This window comes from Garra rufa, chromosome 9, assembly GCF_049309525.1.
Source record: "Garra rufa chromosome 9, GarRuf1.0, whole genome shotgun sequence".
NCBI lineage: Eukaryota > Metazoa > Chordata > Actinopteri > Cypriniformes > Cyprinidae > Garra > Garra rufa.
Window position 1 is genome coordinate 28,174,241 of NC_133369.1, and position 20,610 is coordinate 28,194,850.

Consider the following 20,610-nt stretch of genomic DNA (forward strand, 5'->3'; position numbering starts at 1 on the left):
ATTTAATTTGAAGTACTTATATCTAATATTTATTCTTGATAAACTTTTGAATGCTGTCTACATCGCGCACAGACATTCGCATATACAGCATTGCCTATTGTTAATATATAACTTAATATTGCATTAATTTCTATAACAATTAATATAATCATTTCTTAACTCAAAATAAAAAATATTAACAAACCTATCTCTGATAATCCTGGGTTATGGTTACGCAGGTTTGTTTATGCATTAAACATTAGGATGTCGTTACCTCGACAAAATAATCTTGTGGCCACGACATAATATGACATTCCCAGGAATTAATATCTCGTGGCAATGACAAAAAGTAATATGACGTTCCTACGAATTCATTTGTGTGGCCACGACAAACATAAGTGAACCGAAGGTGTCCCCTCCAGGTTACCGTACCTTTTAGTTTGCAGCAATGTTTTCAGCCTGCTCCAGTCCAGTGCGTTACATGACTGCCCCCTACTGATCATGTCTTTCCTATGTCATTGTATTTTCCGTGTTCCTTTGGAATACACCGGCGTCACGCGAGACCACTTTACTTCCCGCGCGCATTTTAAATGGCCAGATCTGTAGTATATATTTCCGGGTCTGTTTGTTCCTGAGAGCGAGTCATTTTGTGACTGTTTGACAGTTATTTGAGAAAGGAGCGTGTCTGCCCTTTTATCAATGAATACGGGAATAATCTGCTGCATTTCCAATACTAGCATAAACACACATACGCATAACTGTATAGTATAAATACAGCTTTGGTGAGCACAAGATACTTCAAACACATTCAAAAATTCTAACTGACAACAATATTTTAAATGGTAGTTATTGACTTATATGTGCGTCAAATTTGTTTATTTAAAATAAATGAATATAGGTAGAGTTAAACTGACCATACTTCTCACTAATTCACAGTCAAAATGTGAATTTTACCAAAATAAGAGAGATCATACAAAATCAGTGTTGTTTTTGACAACCATCTTAGATTTAGTCTTAGTCTTTTGGACTAAAATGCTTCTTAGTTTTAGTCAAATTTTAGTCACTTCTATATGTGATAGTTTTAGTCCAATTTTAGTCGACGAAAAGTCAAAAAGGTTTTAGTCAAAAAAAGAGAAAAAAGTAGTCTTTTAACAAATTAATGTAGGTCAGTAAGTATTTTTCTGTTGGGTAGTGTCACTTATACGTTCTGAAAATAGCAGATTTATAGTTCAACACAATGTGAGCTTCCGGATCGACTATTTTCACCAATAATTACAATAATGAAGGAATGTTTTAGAACATAAAAGACAAACAAGGATGGAATGCTAAAACGGCTTGCCGTACTAGTATAGCAAAGAGTATTTAATGCTTAAACGGCTTGCCATAGCGTCAGATACTTTTTAAGTTTTAATTGGCATGCACAATAAGCGGAAATGTCATGCATTTTAAACGTCTGACGGACCACCCACTAACATTTTCGTCTATTCTCGTCTCGTCAACGAAAACTCACACACGTCTCGTCATGTTTTAATCATCAACGAGCCATTTTTATCTCGTCATCGTCTCGTTATCGTCATGAAAAAAAGTGGCGTCAACGAAATGATTTCGTCATCGTCATCGTTGACGAAAACAACACTGTACAAAATGCATGTTATTGCTTATTTAGCACTGACCTGAATAAGATATTTCACATAAAAGATGTTTACATAGTCCACAAAAGAAAATAATAGTTGAATTTATAAGAATGATAAAACTGAGGGACTCATATGCAACTATTACAGAAGATTCAAATGCTCACTAAGAACATGCAAACATGCATTAAGAGCCGGGAGTGAAAACTTTTGAACAGAATGGAGATGTGTACATTTTTCTTATTTTGCTTAAATATCATATTTTTTCATTTAGTACTGCCCTTCAGAGGCTACAGAAGATTACATGTTGCATGTTTCCCAGAAGACAAAATAAGTTAAATTTACCCTAATATTCAAATTCAAAAAGTTTTCACCCCTGGCTCTTAATGCATATTTTTCCTTCTGAAGCATCAGTGAGTGTTCAAACCTTCTGCAATAGTTGTCTTCAGTGTGAAAAGATGGATCTCACAATCATAAATCAAAATAATGTGGATCATTCAACGCAGTATTAAGGATCAAGGTGATGTAAACTTTTGAACCGGGTCATTTTTGTACATTCAACTATTCACTTCCCTTGTGGACTACATGTAAAAAAAGAAGAAAAAAAAAAGGTAAAATATCTTATTCAGTTTGTACTTAAAAAAAAAACATGCATTTTGGATGATCCCTTATTTTAGTAAAATAATTAACATTTTGCAGATTCTGAAAGGGGGGTGTAAACTTTTGACCTGAACTGTACTTAAAATGTAACCATCAAGGCAAATCTTTCCCTGGTTGCTACAGGAAGAGCCACAAAATGCAACTCCATTATAAAATAAGTAGTTAATAAATAATTAAAATATTTGCTTTGAGCTGTGTTGAATCACAGCACATGGGCATTTGAGGGCAGCAGCGTTCTCTGGGATGTTATGGGGACACTGTGTGCAGACAGTGCTCTCTGTCCCATGTTAGGGTCAGTTTTATGGGATCGTGCCCACTACCCATTCTGCTGGCTCCTATCATTGAAGATGAGCAGTGACGTAGCAGGAAACATTTTCAGGCTGATATCCTGTGCTTTTACTTTGCCTCGTCTCACTTCGGCTGCTATCTGTGTGCAGCATAGGAATAAGATAAGCGTCTGCCTGTGAAAAAAGGCTCCTTATCTGCTAGAGGCCAAAAATGAGGGATGGATGATTATAGCGGCATACAGCTATAGGTCAAGTTAATCAAATCACAAAATATACACTACCGCAAGGGTGCATTAAAGGGTTAGTGCACCAAATAATGAAAATTAGCCCATGATTTACTCACCCTCCAGGCATCCCAGGTGTATATGACTTCCTTTTAGACAAATACAATCAGAGTTATATCACAAATTATCCTGTAATTTCAAAGCTTTAGAATGGCATAGGCGGGTATTTCTCATCATCATCAGTAAAAAGTAACTAAGTATGTAATTAGTTAAATTTTTTTAGGGAGTAACTCAATATTGTAATGCATTAGTTTTTAAAAGTAAATTTTCCCAACACTGGCTGTGGCTGTATTTGGAATGACTTTTGTTGGCGAAAAAGAGTGAAAACAGGCAATATGCCTTCTAAAACGTAAGTCTTTTAAGTAACTTCTTGTCTATTGAACTGCTGAGAAATAACAGCACTCTTGGTGTGAAATTGCACTCTGTAGGTGTTTTGAGTGATTTTTACAAAATACTCGATAATGTCAAATCGAACATCATTAAAAGAACAATTATGATATTATCGCAGATGATATATATTGCACACCCCTAGGAGAGAGCAAAATAAAACAACAAATTAGAAAGCGCAACACAAGGTTTTGTAAAGAAAAATGTCAGAAGATTTCGATAGAAGCAAAGAGGAGACTGGTTTTCCATTGCTAAAATAAAGAAACATTGCTTCCTTTGCTCCTGGAAACCAATGTTGGTTTTCATAAGACTTACAGGCGCATAATCTACGCATATGTCATATGTCTTCCACCTGGAACGGCTACTGTGTATAGCTAGAGAAAAGTGATAATTACATTTTAAATATGGATATTTTATTTACAAAAACGCATCAGTTCGCCACAGGAGACCTTTAATCACCCCCCCGGAGCCGTGTGAGGTACTATTTATTATGTATGGACAATCCCTTTAATGCATTGATCCTAAAGGGACAGTTTACCCAAAAAAGAAAATTACAGCATGATTTACTCATCTTCAAGACATCCTAGGTGTGCAGACTTTCTTCTTTCAAACATTACAATTGGAGTTATATTAAAACATTTCCTGGCTCTTCCAAGCCTTATAAAGGCAGTGAATGCTTGTTGAGATTTTGAAGTCCAATAAAGTGCATACATCCATTATAAAAAGTACTCCACACAGCTCTGGGGGGTTAAATAAGGCAATTTGAAGCTAATCGATGCGTTTTTGTTAAAAATATCCATATTTAAAACTTTATAAACTGTAATCTCTAGATTTCACTAAGTGTCGTACTTGCATTCACGAGACAGTGGCGTTCCAGCGGGTGACGTAGGCATAGCATAAGCTCACGTGAGAATACGCTAGTCTCACAAAAATCAAGTTTTGTTTACAGCTGTCCTATTGGATCCTATCTCCTATTGGCTTATATCGAAATCCTCCAACGTTCTGTACTTCTAATTTATGACCGGTGCTTTGTTTTGCTCTCTCCAATGCATTTACGCGTTTGTCATCATGTTCACCTATGTCCTACACCATCCACTGGAACGACACTTTTTTGTGTACACGTGAATGACAGTTAGCAAAAGCTATATAAAGTTTTAAATATAGATATTTTTTATTTACACAAATGCATCAATTCACTTCAGAAGGCCTTTATTAACCCCCCAAAGCTCTGTGGAGTACTTTATATGATGGATAGATGCACTTTATTGAACTTCAAAATCTCAACAGCCATTTACTGCCGTTATAAAGCTTAAAAGAGCCAGGACATTAACTCCAATTGTTCCGATTGTATTCATCTGAAAGAAGAAAGTCATATACAATTTGGATAATTGGATATATACAGTCATGGACAAAATTATTGGCACCCTTGGTAAATATGGGCAAAGAAGGCTGTAAAAATAAACCTGCATTGTTTCTCCTTTAGCTCTTTTAGTCAAAAATTCTGCAAAATTCAAACATTTCATTAAAGTTAAACAATTTAAAATGAGGTGGAATATAACTTTATGAAAAAATGTTTTTCTCAAATACACCCTGGTCACAATTATTGGCACCCTTAGAAATTCTTATGAGTAAATTATCTCCTAAATATATTTCCATTGAAATTTCCAATTTCTTAGCACACCAAGGTGACTGGAAACATGATGTTGTCCAGTCATGACGTCTTGGTGCACAGATGAATAAATATTAGTAACACAAAGCCCAAACCAACCTAATCATTCATCACAATGGGTAAAACCAAAGAATATACTTCTGATGTACAGCAAAAGATTGTTGATCTTTACACAATACAAAGTGGCTTTAAGAAAATGCTTAAAACATTAAATATTCTCAGTTCCAACATCAGGGAAATAATTAAGAAGTTTTAATGGACTGGAGATGTTAAAAAATCTGCTTGAAACATGATGTGTGTCAATATTGTCTTAATGTGCAGCAAAGAGAACAATTTAAGTGGCCAAATACTCTTCAAAGATCACAGATGGAAAATTGCAGAAATCTGTTGAATTTTAGTGTCAGAAAAAAATATTAAAAATAAAGGAAAACTGCACCTCCATCACATCAAGTCATTCCAGACACTGTTCAAGAAACAAATCATCTGCTCTAATGCAAAAACAAACTGCACCATATTAATTTACCATACTGGAACTTCAGCCAGGACTGGCTTTTATTGCCATATGAAATGAGAATTTTCTTTTTTGGAGCTAGAACACATTAAAGGTTTGGTGCACACAGGGATAAAAATGTCCACGTTTAAATATATCACCAGATGTTCTTTTTTGTGGACCTAATTTTACACCAAAGGTCCTAGACATCTTGTTCAGATACATGCCATCATGTTTTATATCAAATACCAACAGATAAAAAAGGTAAAACTGACTTGCTCAGTTAGAAATATTATAATGGGTCATGGTTAGATCTTCCATCACCACATTGATTCAAAACAAACATCAAAATCAACACAAAAACTGGTCACTGAACACAAAATCAAGATTCTGCCATAACCATCCCAATTCCCTGACCTGAATCCTATGGAAAATGAGTGGGATAAACTGAAGAAGAGTGAGCACCAACATTGGAAGGATCTGGAGAAATTCTGTATGGAGGAATAGTCTAAAATCACTTGCCATATATTCTCAAACCTCATCAGGCATGAAGGGGGAAAAAATCAGAGCTGTTTTTCATGCAAATGGAAGTTGCAGAAAGTTTTGAATACAAGGGTGCCAATAATTATGGCCAGGGTGTATTAGAGAAAACCATTTATTTTATAATATTATATTCCCCCCACTTAAAATTGTTTGTTTTTAATGAAATGTTTGAATTTTGCAGATTTGTTTTGACTAAAGATCAACAGGAGAAACAACGCAGATTTATTTTTACAGCCTTCTTTGCCCATATTTACCAAGGGTGCCAACAATTTTGTCCATGACTGTATATAGCATGTGTGTGTGTGTGTGTTTCTATACAGGGTGAAATCAGTTCACACATTTATCTAGCAGAATATTATTACAAGCTCACACATGCAAACAGCATGTTCTCCCTTGTTTTCACTTCATCTCCCACGTTGTAATTTCCCCCATCACTTATTCGCCATCTAACACTCCCTCCTCTATCAAATTATGGCTGTTCATCTCTCTCTCTCTCTGCTCAAATCAATTAATTGTGTGCTTTCTCTCACCATGTTGTTTTTTTTCCTACCAACGGTTTTCCTCACTTTTCCCCCTTTAGATGCATGTTGAGTTGCTTGTTCTCTCTCGGTGGTTGTATTTTTACCTTCATTCAACCTTCCCTTGCCCCCTCTGTCTGTGAGTCTGTGAATTATTTGACTGCTTCAAGCTCTTTTAAGCTGCTGCTGTTGAACACACACTCAGATATACAGTGTCGGCACTTGGTTTGCTCTTCGTTTCAGGCCAATATGTGTGTGGTTGTGTAAAGGTGCAGACTGTGTTTCATTCATTTCGCTGGATTGAGAAGTTTCTCATGTACGCTCGGCATTATGCAAGTGTTTCCGTGGTGATGAGACTCTCTTCCTGTGTGTGAGTCAGACTTCAGCAGCTCTTTCCTGGACAGAGATTGTGTGTGTGTGTGTGTGTGTGTGTGTGTGTGTGTGTGTGTGTGTGTGTGTGTGTGTGTTTGTGTATCGACATGGTTTAAAGGAGATGAAAACATGATGTGAGTAGGTGTTGATTAGGGATGTTTTTGAGGAGAGAGACAGAGAGGAATGAGGCTGGAATGACTGTTCCTACTTCATTTCTGCATTCCCAAATATACAAACTTAGCAATTTAAGATTGTATATTGATACCTTATCTGACACCTTAGGAATTGTTCATCTAAAAAAATCTGTCATGTTGTTTCAAACCTGTATGACTTTCTTTCTTGTGTGGAACACAAAGATCATCTTTTGTGTTCTACAGAAAAAAAAGTAATTCAAATAGATTTTGAAATGAGAGGGACTAAATTGAACTGAACTGTTCTTTTAAGTCCTTTGAATTTCTCAATGGAACCAATTTTTAGTTTTAGTTCAGTCAAAATCCACTTTGCCCATATGGTTGAAAGTGCCTCTGAGGTAGCGTTTGAACTCAGGTGGACGTGTTAATGTGAGTGCATCCCTTCTTGAGAGCCAACAAGCTTCATCTTTGGCTAAAGTTTGCAAACTGTTTGGCTCCTGTAGAGCCACATTAACAATGATTCATGGCGGCACAGCTTCAGCTAAGACCCATTAAAGAATTTGGTGAATCACCAGTATTACTTGAAGCCAATTTTATAATTATCTTTAGTTCAAGGACTGATTCTAGAAACGTTTTGCTTGAGTGGCTTTTATGATGAGCTTTTTGAAGCTGTTTGGCCCTTGGAGACTTAACATGCAGCGCATTTCAGTTCATGTATTAGGTAGGTGACACAACATGAGACCCGGTAGAAGACTATTTAAAAGGATAAATTATTGACGAGGAATTTCACACTTAGTTGCAGGAATAAAACTTTGGTTAGCCTTTGGAAATTTACCATGGAAATCATAGTTTACACCAAAATAGAAAATACTATTTACAGTTATTTGTTGCAATAATAAACTTGTGGTAATTTCATATTATTGTTGCTTTATCATTATCAAAAAGAGAAATTCAGCAGAATTGCAGGAATGGCATGATAAAAGATAATTATTTTTATAGAAATTAGCAATATTAGCTTATAGGTAGCAGAAACTAAAGTTTGGTAGGTGACATGTTAAACCATGTCCTATTGTAAGACATGCTGTACTTTTACACTGTTGTTTATGTATATAATGAAGACTCAGGCTAGTTGTGTTTTATTTACTTCAGTTAATCGTTCTCAGGGTGGAGCTATTTTTATACCAGTATCCCTATGGACATGCATCTTAGAGTCCATTGAACATTTTCACTAGCCCCTTTCACCCAGTAATACCAGTAAATTGTCGTAAATGTACTGGAACGACTTTACCGGTAAATACAAAAATACGCTATTCACACAGGCAACAGTGCTCCGTCTTATTACTGGTAAAGCACCATTCACACATCATTTTCAAAATAAAGGTAAATTCTGTGACACCATTAACCAGAAATTACCTCTAAACAGTCGTGCCTCCTGGTATGGGGTTTTTAAACAAACTGTTTTAATTTTTGTGCTTTTGGCCCAGAGACATCATATTAGATGATTTCAAACCGAGATACTAAACTATAGACAGAGTTGCCAGGATATCACAACAGAACCCGCCCAATTGCTACTGAAAACTAGCTCAAAACTAACATTCCAGGGGGTGTAAAATGCGCATTCCAGGAGCTAAATATCACGTTATTGTGTCACTTCAACTCGCGGACATGAAAAACAATCCACGGCAACAGTGTTAAAGTAGCCAGAAAAACTGCAGAAAAACCACGGACTTGGCAACACTGACTATAAGAGAAAAAATATTATTCCGTCAGAATGTTATGATTGGCCCGGAGTAGATGTCTTACGTCAGCACGTTCTAAAGGGTTTGCCAGGTTTTCACAGCAAAACCCACCCAATTGTCTTATGTCTTATATCAGCACATTCTGAAGGGTTGCCAGGTTTTCACATTTCTGGGGGTTTAAAATTTGCATTCCAGGGGCTAAATATCACGTTATTGGATCGCTTCAAACTGTGGACATGAAAAACAATCTGTGGCAACAGTGTTAAAATAGCCAATTTCCACAGAAAAACCACAGACTTGGCAACAGTGTCTAAGAATGTTATGTTTGGCCCAGAGTAGACGTCTTACGTCTGCACATTTGACGTGTTGCCAGGTTTGAAGTGTAGCAGAATTCCACAGAAAAACCATGAACTTGACAACAGTGACTACAGGAGAAAAAATGTTGTTGCATCTAAATGTTATGATTGGCCCAGAGTAGATGTCTTACGTCAGCACGTTCTGAAGGGTTGCCAGGTTTTAGCAATAAAACCTGCTCAATTGCTATTGAAAACTAGCCTAAAACTAATATTTCAAGGTGTGCAAAATTCATATTCCAGGGGCTTAATATCATGTTATTGGGTCGTTTCAACCTGCGGACATAAAAACAACCCATGGCAACAGTAGCCCAATTTCGCGGGAAAAAACATAGACTTGGCAAAACTGACTACAGAAAAACAAATGTTGTTGTGTCAGAATGTTACTATTGACCCAGAGTAGATGTCTTATGCCAGCGCATTCTGATGGGTTGCCAGGTCTTCAAAACAAAGCCTACTCAATTGCTACTGAAAACCAGCTTAAAACTAAGATTTCGGTGGGTGTAAAACAGTGTTGTTTTCGTCAACGATGACGATGACGAAATCATTTCGTTGACGCAACTTTTTTTCATGACGATAACGAGACGATGACGAGATAAAAATGGCTCGTTGATGACTAAAACATGACGAGACGTGTGTGAGTTTTCGTTGATGAGACGAGAATAGACGAAAATGTTAGTGGGTGGTCCGTCAGACGTTTAAAATGCACGACATTTCTGCTTATTGCGCATGCCAATTAAAACCTAAAAAGTATCTGCCGCTATGGCAAGCCGTTTTAGCATTAAATACTCTTTGCCATACTAGTAGGCTATGGCAAGCCGTTTTAGCATTCTATCCTTGTTTGGTTACGCCCACCACCACCTGGCCTGCAGTGCACAACGTGCTCAACATGTCACATTGTTGTCACTCAGACAGACAGACGATTAACCATGATGGCGGCAGTTTGCACATTATTTCAAATATATGTCTTTTATGTCTCAAACCATTCCTTCATTATTGTAATTATTGGTGAAAATAGTCGATCAGGAAGCTCACATTGTGCTGAACTATAGATCTGCTATTTTCACAACTTATAAGTGACACTACCCAACAGCAAAATACTTACTGACCTACATTAATTTGTTAAAAGACTACTTTTCCCCCTTTTTTTTTGACTAAAACTAGACTAAAAACTATCACATATAGAAGTGACTAAAATTTGACTAAAACTAATAAGCATTTTAGTCCAAAAGACTAAGACTAAGACTAAATCTAAGATGGTTGTCAAAAACAACACTGGTGTAAAATTCGCATTCCAGGGGCTAAATATCACATTTTGAGTCACTTTATCCCACAGCAATAATGTTAAAAGTAGCCCAGTTCCGCGGCAAAACCATGGACTTGGCAACACTGACTATAGAAATTTTTTTTATGATTGGCTAAGAGTAGATGTTTTAGGTCAGTGCGTTCTGAAGGGTTGCCAGGTGTTCACAACAAAACCCGCTCAAGTGCTACTGTAAATTTTACTGGGGGTGTAAAATTTGCATTTCAGGGGATAAATATCACATTATTTAGTCTCTTTGACCCATGGCAGCAGTGTTAGCCCAATTCCGCTGGAAAACTGCAAACTTGGCCACACTGACTATAGGAGAAAAAAATGTATGTGCTCATACCAGTAATCTCTTTCTGCGTTCAGACAGAAATCATTCAGTTACATCTCATACCGGTAAATTGCCAGAACTAATTTACCAGTATTTTTCTTTGCGGTAATTTACCAGTAAAGCATGTATGTTTGTGAAAGGGGCTACTGTTACAGACCAGGAAAGAAAATACAGTTCATGTAATGTGACAAAATGCCCCAATAGCATAATGCAGTATGGGGTAACTTGTCACAAGGTTACTTTTCACATTCTGTGTGAACCTGAAGCACTCGTCTCAGATAAAACAATGCTGCTCCACAGCTGACTTCAGATCAAGTACTGAAGTATTGATATATTAACTACTTACTAAATTGAAGTTAACGAAAAAATCTATGAAATTTGTCAGCTATCCAGTTGCAATACAAATATCCAGCAATATCCAGTTGTTAAAGCAAAAGCATAGGTTAGCAAGGCGTAAGGAGAATGCTAATGTAGAGGAGATCACCTCAGGGTTCTGGAGAAGGAATGAGGTGTCAGTGACAGTCCTGTACTTAGAGCTGAGAGGTTACCGTAGTATTAACCACGCAGTTCAGTCCCCTGCTCTGACACGAAGGAGCTAATGCACAGGTAGGGCTTTTAACTGACAGCATGGGTGGTGCTGACAATGGAACGATAGAGAAACGTTTCCAGAACATTGCGAAAGCACAGTGACAGCACGTCCTGTCTCTCAGGTTCATTGTGTGAGAGTTGTAGCTTGGTGGAAACTACAGGGCTTTCCTGCTGTTTTTGCTACTGGCTACACACTTGGGAGATTGTGCGTATGTGTGTGTGTTAGAGAGAGAGAAAGTGTGCGTATAAATGTATTTATTTTAAAAAGAGGGAATTCCAAACAGATTCTGCTGCTTTTGTAAACACCGCAGGCAGATTTCCTCGCTTATTTAGCCTGTGTGTGTCTGTATCCCGCAGTGTGGGGTATTTTGGGCCTGCCTCGATGGTAGTCTGAGCTGATTGGAGTTACCTGCTGTTCTCTTGATTTTTCCTAGGTCGTCTTAAGCTAGTTGATTTTTTTCCACGGTTTCGTTCCGCAACAAATTTCAGGGATCATAAAAGATTCGCCATAGGGTAAAATCGACAGTCTCAGATCGTTTAGCGTGACATGCTTACCGACGGCTGATTAATTGCCTTTACAATGAATTTCAGCCTCTGTTCAAGTTCTGAGTGTGACACAGTCCGACATTTTAGATCACAGTCCTGCACTGTGACTGCTGCTAAGATACCTGGTCACATTTTCTTAATTATTGGGGTATTTACACCTGTTTTTTACCCAGATCATGTATTTGATACAGTATATATATATATATATATATATATATATATATATATATATATATATATATATATACACACACACATACAGTGCCTTGCGAAAGTATTCATACCCTTACATTTGTTTTTTACGTTTTATGTTGCAGCCTTATGTTGAACTGCTTTAAAATAATTCCACATCAATCTATACAATCTAATCACTCCATACACCATAATGACAAAGCAAAAACAGAATTGTCAGAACTTTGTTGAGATATAAAAAAAAACTAAACCTGAAATAAGGACATTGCATAAGTATTCATACCTATAACTCGGAATTTAGCTGAAGCACCTTTACAGCCTTAAGTCTTTTTGGGTGTGATGTGAGGTGCTTTGCACATCAGCATTTGAAAATGATCTCATATTTAAATATTTTAAAATATTAACTTTTTTTTTTACCAGGGTGGGTTTGCAGTATCAAGGAAGTTATATCATTAAGGTTATTAACAGAATTTGTTGTTAAAAGAGAAGTTCACTTCCAGCGCAGTAGTTTACAGATTTACTCATCCTCTTGTAATCCAAGATATTTATGTCTTTCTTTATTCAGTCGTAAAGAAATTGTTAATGTTATGCAAACATTTCAGGATTTTTTTCCATAAAGTGGACTTCAATGGTGCCCACGAGTTTGAACTTCCAAAATGCAGCTTCAAAGGGCTCTAAACAATCCCAGCCGAGGAAGAAGAGTCTTATCTAGCGAAATGATTGGTTATTAAAAAAATTATAATAATTACAATTTATATACTTTTTAACCTCAAATGCTCGTCTTGTCTAGCTGTGCGTAAACTCCGGGTCAATACAGTTAGGGTATGTTGGAGAATACCGACCCAGTGTTTACAAAATGAACGCGCAAGGAGGGTCAAACACCCTTTACAAAAAAAGGAAAAACAGCGATGTAGGAAGACTTTGAAGTTGGAGGAGAAAATGAGATGAGAGTTTTTCAACATACCCTTACTGTCTTGAACCGGAATACACAGAGTTCACTAGACAAGACAAGCCTTTAAGGTTAAAAAGTATATAAATTGTAATTTTAGTAATTTTTTAAAATCCTTTCGCTAGATAAGACCCTTTGAAGCTGCATTTTGGAAGTTCAAACTCGTGGGTACCATAGAAGTCCACTATATGGAGAACATTTCTAAAAAGAATTCCTCAAAAAACAATTTCTTTGTGACTGAAAGAAAGAAAGACATGAACATCTTGGATGACAAGGGGGTGAGTAAATTATCTGTAAATTTTTGTTCTGGAAGTAAACTTCTCTTTTAATAGTGTTGATTTAGTGTTATTTATATACTGTGTAGTATGTATTAATGTTTTGAATTTGTTTTATTTTTATATTTTCACTTTTCAGATTTTATTAATGTTTTGTCATTTTTATTCGTTTTTTTATAGCTATTTAGCTTTTTCAGTTTTGGTTTTAGTCATTTTAGTACTTCAACTTCAACTTATTCCTCTTTATTCATAACTTTTTATTTAAGTTTTTCATCTATTAATTGTATTTTATCTTATTTCAGCTTTATTCATAATAATAATAATAAAACATAACTTTTTACTGGTTGTTAATTAACATTCCCCTTACATTCTGATACTGATTCTGAGCTATGTTATTGAAAATTAAGATACAAAAGAAAAGTTTATTAACAACTAGAATCTAAAATCATATTGCAATATCTTTAATACTTCTTGAGTTATAGGCACGCAAAATTTGGAAAAAAAAATATTTATGGCACTCAGACTGGTATGTTCAAGGCAGTAGTCTTGACAGAAAGAAACGAGACACATCTCTAGTTTCAACATTATTTGTTCTTCAGACATTTCTTTTAAAGAGTAAAGAAGTATCATTTTTTTCAACCAGACTCACATTTGGTTTTTGACCATTGAAAATGTCTACATTTTAACGATTTACTCCTGGAGCCATATTTAAATTTCAATATCTCTGAAACTGAATCTCAGAGGGCATTAAAAATAAAGATGCCAAAAGGAAAGTTTGTTAACACCCAATATCTAAAAGGGCATTAATATATCTATAATACTTTTCGAATTACAGACATGCAAACTTTGGAGAAAAACTTTAAAAAAGTGCTGTTTCCCTATTTTTGAATGGTCACCATTGGCACATAATGTAACAAAGATGGCTAAAGTCAACAGATTTTACTAATAGAACTACCAATCTCTGTGCAAAAATAAGATAATGCTGCTGCCATCTTTCTTAAGTCATTTTTACCCCCCTGTAACTTGACTCTGAGGTGACTCTTAAGGTAAAAAATTGCCTTTTTGACCTCCCATTACAAAATAGTGGATTACTCAGTAAATGTTAATCCATGAAATGTAATATTTTGGCTTTCATCACTATACATGTCTATCTTTCTAAAATAAAAAATATGAGCCGGGGACGTTTTCGAAATCTGTTTGATTTAACACAGAATGACCCAACTGCTTTCTTCACGGAAGCTTTGCGTTTAAATATTTAAACTCATATCAGTATTTCGTGTCTAATTGTTATGTTTCGTGGCAAGTAGTCATGTAATAAGTGGGATAATGCACATCCAGCTGGTTGTTATTGTAGAAATAAAGCCCTTTAGTCTTTTACAACGGCTGATAAGTCTGTCAGGACTTATTTTATCCTGCGATAGCAACCGGCTGGATGTACATTATCCCTGACTTATGATAGTGTATCATACAATTAAAACCCTGAGTTCTCTCTTTCCCAGGCAAAATATAGCCAACATTAAGAATTTGCCAGGGTTTTTATGGTGTTTTTTGTATGTTAGTGAGGATGTCAGAATCAGTGTTGTTTTCGTCAACGATGACGATGACGAAATCATTTCGTTGACGCCACTTTTTTTCATGACGATTAAAACTTTAAAAGTATCTGACGCTATGGCAAGCCGTTTTAGCATTAAATACTCTTTGCTATACTAGTATGGCAAGACGTTTTAGCATTCCATCCTTGTTTGTCTTTTATGTTCTAAAACATTCCTTCATTATTGTAATTATTGGTGAAAATAGTCGATCCGGAAGCTCACATTGTGTTGAACTATAGATCTGCTATTTTCAGAACTTATAAGTGACACTACCCAACAGTAAAATACTTACTGACCTACATTAATATGTTAAAAGGCTACTTTTTTTGACTAAAACTAGACTAAAACCTTTTTGACTTTTCGTCGACTAAAACTAGACTAAAACCTTTTTGACTTTTAGTCGACTAAAATTGGACTAAAACTATCACATATAGAAGTGACTAAAATTTGACTAAAACTAAGAAGCATTTTAGTCCAAAAGACTAAGACTAAGACTAAATCTAAGATGGTTGTCAAAAACAACACTGGTAAGAATGGACTCAAATTGCCCCGTCAAAGCTGTCAGTTGTGACAAAGGTCTGCAGATGTACATCATATATTCTGGCATAAAGACAGTTGATGTCTGCCTCGACTTTTACTTAAGATCTCACTGGAGTCATATCATACCATCTGACAAGCAACAATGATAAAAGACAATGTTCTGGCACAGTGTTTCCCTGAACTTGTGATTATGAGAAAGTGAGGTGTGATCCGAATTAGTATGTATATAAGCGTTTGTTTGTGTGCATGGCGTGTATGCGTGTGACTTTTAATTCCATTATCATAACAAAGGTGTTCATCTCTGACAGGGCAAAACAACAAAACAGACACTGTTATTCTCGCTCTGCTTCACTCTTTCCCTCTCTCTCTCCTCTTTCCACCGCTGCCTTCCTCTTGGACTGTCCCCTTTTTCCTAAGCCCTGTGTTCTTCTCTTTTTCTCGTCCTTTATTTGGCTGTCTGCTCTCCTATTCATCCTTCCTTCCTTTCCTAATTTTTCCTAATTGGCTCTGGCCCTCATTTGTTGGGAGGTTCTGGGTTTCTCTCTCTCTCTGATGGGTTTAGGGAGGCAGCTCAGTTCAGTCACTCATGTTGACAGATTACCTTCACTAATGGAATTTAATTATTCAGCATATCCTGGTGGCGATTTGGCCCGAAAAAGAACGACAGGATGAGTGGGGGGGCGAGGTAGGGGAGAAATGAATTAGGAGTAACGTGCGGAGGAGGAAAGGAGGAGATGATGATGGAGAAAAGTGAGATTTTAACGCTTTCAATGTCTTTTTTTGTCCTCAGAGTTTCATGGAACATTCCCACGATTACTCATAATTGCACAGCTTACAGAAATAAGAACCAGTTTTATGCTGAAAAAGATTGTGATGATTTTCAGCAGCCATTAGTAATGAGAAATAGATATTTGGATATTTGAACCAATGTTCGGTTGTTGTGAATTGATATTCGAACATGTTGAACTGATGTTTGACAAATGTGACCCTGGACCACAAAACCAGTCATAAGTAGCATGGGTATATTTGTAGCATTAGCAAAAAAATACATTGTTTGGGTCAAAATTATCTTTCTTTAATGGCAAAAATCATTAGGATATTAAGTAAAGATCATGTTGATGAATATATTTTGTACATTTCTTAACGTAAATATATCAAAAGTAATTTTTGATTAGTAATATGCATTGCTAAGAACTTCATTTGGACAACTTTAAAGGCGATTTTCTCAATATTTAGATTTTTTTGCGCCCTCAGATTCCAGATTTTCAAATAGTTGTATCTCGGCCAAACCATACATCAATGGAAAGCTTATTTGTTCAGCTTTCAGGTGATATATAAATCTCAATTTCAAAACATTTACCAGTTATGACTGCTTTTCTGGTCCTGTGTAACAAATTATGTTGAGTAACATTGGTTCATTTATTAATTATGTATTATTTGACATTCAATAAACAATTAATCTATTTTTCATATATTTTTTAGCAAAATTGTGTTTAATGCTTGTGTTGTGTAACGATTTGTGTTTTAATGTAATCAGTTTAATGTTAAATCATTTATTATTAATAATCTTTAAGCTTTACTAAACATTCTAATAATAAACACCAACTTTTCAGATGTTTTTAGATCATTTGAAGTAAATATTTAGTGAATTAAGCTTTTTTTAAGCTTTAATAAACATTCAAATAATAAACATAATTTTTTATTTGTTTGAATAATTTTAATTAAATATTGTGTGAATTAAGTGTTGCATCAATTTAATGTTTATTGAATGTTTATACATTAAAACTAATATTAATATTTTCAAATACTTTATAGTGAATTTTGCAGAAATATTCTGAAAACAATTTTCACCTGATTCATTTAATATTCATAAAATGTTTAAAAATTTTTACTTTTATTAATCACTAATAATCTCACCTGTCTTCAGACATTTTTTGTAAGGTTTGAATAAATATTCAAACAATTTGTGTATTAAAATATGTAAAAAACATTTATTAAATGTATTTTTAATGGATTTTTATTTGTTTTATTTAATGCAATCTATTGTTAAATAATTTATTATTAAAAGATTTTAAGCTTAAAAATATAAATAAATATTGTGTGAATTAAGGGTTGCTTCGGTTTAATGTTTATTAAATGTTTATACATTAAACACATCATATTTTCAAATTTATAGTGATTTTATAAAAGATTTGATAAATGTAGTATTTATAAAATGCTTAAACATTTAACCTTTAATAATCAATTATAATAAACAATCTTATCCGTCTTCAAATAATTTTAGTGAATTTTGAGAAAATATGTAGTGAAATAAGTGTTGATTTGAACAATTTTATGTTTATTAAAATATGTAAAAAAAATCATGTAAATATAATCTTTTTAAGTATTTATAATGAATTTAAGTATTATTATTAATGTAATTGATTTAATGTTAAATAATTTATTATTAAAAGTTTAGGATTTTAACCTTTAATAAACATTGTAATAATAAATTGTAATATCATATTTTTCAGATGTTTTTAGATCATTTGAAGTAATTATTGTGTCAATTAAATGTTGCATCAATTTAATGTTTATTAAATGTTTATATATTAAACACTCTACTGATATTATTATTATGATATTATGATTGTTATGAAAACGTTCTGATTGGTGAATTTAATTTTCATTAAATATTTAAAAAAAGTAACATTTAATAATCACTAATAATACACAATTTTGAACAGGATTTTAGTAAATATTCAGTGAAGTAAGTGTTGATTTGAACAATTTGACATTTATATGTAAAGCGTAGCATATATTAAATATTATCTTTTCGAGTATTTTAATGAATTTTGTTAAAATATTATATGAAATATGTTTTAAGCTTTAATTCTAATAATAAACATATTTTTCAGATGTTTTCAGATAATTTATTAAATGTTTTTACACTAAACACTCTAATAAGAATATTTCCAAATACTTTAATAGTGAATTTTGCAGGAATATTCAGAATACCTGCTGATTTAATCAATTTAATGTTTAATCTAATGTTAAATAATTTATTATTAAAAGTGTTGCATCAGTTTAATGTTTAATAAATGTTTATTAACACTCTGATAATATTTTTTAAATACTTAATTTTTGCAGAAATATTCCAAAAAAGTGTTGATTTGAATTTAATATTCATAAAATGTTGAAACATTTAACCTTTAATAATCACTTATAATAACAATCTTATCTGTCTTCAAATATTTTTGAATATTGTGTAAAATAACTGTTTATTTGGTCTCATCCGTCTCATTCAGTGAACACTGAATCAGCCCCAGTCCACTGTAGATGTCAATGGCATCAGTCATTACAACCAATATCGGTCAAGCATTATTCATAAGTCATACAAGCCTCTCACAGATTCACACACACTCACACATTCTCTTTCATTCTCCACCCACACACGCGTATTTTCCCCGCACATTCATTCCCTTTCTCGGCTTCTTTCCCTGCCTTCCACCTCCTTTCTATCTTGCTTCCCTCACGCTCTTTCTCTCTCATATACACACACACACACACACACGCGCGCACAAACACACAGTCATTCTCTCCCTCTCTCACCAGGGGACCCTAATTAAGCTTGGCTGGTCTTTGATGTTGTCGCCTAGGCAACAGTCACCATGACGAGGCTGGCTTTTCCAGGAAAAAAAAAAAAACATGCGCATTTTACAGCCGTACGACATGCACCGTGCCCTTCGCACATACACCGAGTCAGACGCGCACACATGAACAAGCAATTAGACAAACAAAGCCATTTCGCCAGATGCCAGGAAGACCTGTTGCGCTGTGATATATTGCAATATATCGCAGAAGAGCTATACGACTTCATTCATGAGTTCTCAGGATTCCCGTATAATGGTTTGCAGCCCTCCTGTGGGCGTGCGAGTGTGTGTCTCAGTGGGGAAAACCCTGCTTGCCTTCTGCTTATCAATTAAACAAACCTCGCCAATCTAACACTTACAATTAACATTAAACACATCTAACGCCGGCAGCCAGCACAATTAGCTTCCCGTTCCGTCGTTAGGCTCTGCTGATGTACCGCCTGACATGAAGTTGCATTGGGAGAGCGAAGGAGAGAAAGAGAGAGAGTCATATAACTGTCAGCGCACATTATGCCAGCGGAATTCTGTTTGCTTATTGCTCTATCTGTTTGGCGTTCCTGGCAGGATAAAATGACTATCTGAGCGTGTTCTCATTGTGGGGCTCATCAATCTGTTTCCCTCTTATTTTGCCTCCTGCGCTGTGCCTGAGAACACACTTTACTCATTCGGTGGCTCTATTTATTAGTTGCTCTAACGAGGTATCTGAATTATTAATTCGTAATTGAAGTTTTTGATTAAATGGATGATGAATGGTCGGTTTGGAGTTGTTACGCAACTGGACTTTTGTTTTTTTCCGTCTTCCGGTCCTAAGAGGCGAGCGACGTGACAAGCAATTTGTCTATTCGCGCTGAAAGCGAAAATACCCTGCGACGCAATTTTAGCCGATCAGAATGTGCTTTATATTTAATGGAGCTGTTTGGTACTAAAATCCGGAAGAGAGTTTGCGGTTTTTTAGGGCCTTGGGTTCCCTCAGGAATCTCTAATGGGTTTTTCTAAAAGCGCTTTTTGATTTATGAATGCATTTGTGACTTGAAATTATTGTTTAGGGGGAATATTCTGTTTTGTTCAGCATAAATTGCACACGGGCATGCCTCAAATGAAAAAAATAAATAAAAAAACATTATAAATGGGGGAGATGCAGATTTTAAGATAATCAGCTCTATATGTGGGCACAATATGTGGTGCTGGATTTTTGACCAATGAGATTTGACTGTGGGCGGAGCTACAGACGGTAGGCAATGGACTGACAAAATCTTCTGTTGCTATTTAGATATTAAGCCAAATTGTATTTTCTTTAATTATCAATAATTAAATAATAAATACTGTTATTTTACATCATCTATCTATCTATATTTGTTTTTTGTTTTTTTGTTTTAGACATGGGTTCCTTCTGTAATTTACGTTGAGTTTTTAGCATAGTGGTTTTTGATTTATAAGTAAATTAGAATTAACCAATTTATGAGTACTTGCACACAGCCGTACTTCAACTGAAAAATGTATTAGAAATTTATTTTATTTTATTATTTGATTTATTGTCTTGGTTTTTGGATTTTAGCAGGACTTTCAACCAATTAAATTTTATTTTATTTATTTTTTTCTCTTGGTTTTTGGAT